Raw genomic sequence first — 488 nt, 5'->3', positions numbered from 1 at the left:
AGACCTTTGATTAATAATCCACAGCCAGTTATTTACAAAAAAAATACCTTATGTCCAAAATTTAACAGACCAGATTGTCCCACTTTTCAAAATTTTTCCCAACATCAAATTAGTTAAGTACAATCCACTTCTAAATTCAATGTTGTTCTCAAAAACTAAAGCTAATACTCCAAATACATTAAAGAGCAACATAATTTACAAAATAAATTGCATTGAATGTCAAGGTTGTTATATTGGTCAAAGTAAACAGTGGCTTAAGCAACGCGTCACTCAACATAAAAGTGACTGCAACATCAAAAAAAACTGTTGTGCCTTAGTAGATCACCACTTAAATACAGGACATAAATTTGATTTTAATAATGTAAAAATTTTGGAACAAGTTGACAACTATAAAAAACGACTCTTCCTTGAGATGGTACATATTAACAAAACTCCAGAATCAATTAATTATAAGACTGACACTAACCATTTGAGTAATATCTACTGTA

Source organism: Diabrotica virgifera, chromosome 9 (assembly GCF_917563875.1).
Source record: "Diabrotica virgifera virgifera chromosome 9, PGI_DIABVI_V3a".
NCBI classification, from domain to species: Eukaryota; Metazoa; Arthropoda; class Insecta; order Coleoptera; family Chrysomelidae; genus Diabrotica; species Diabrotica virgifera.
The sequence above is the reverse complement of the archived record's forward strand: the minus strand, read 5'-3'. Positions refer to the sequence as shown.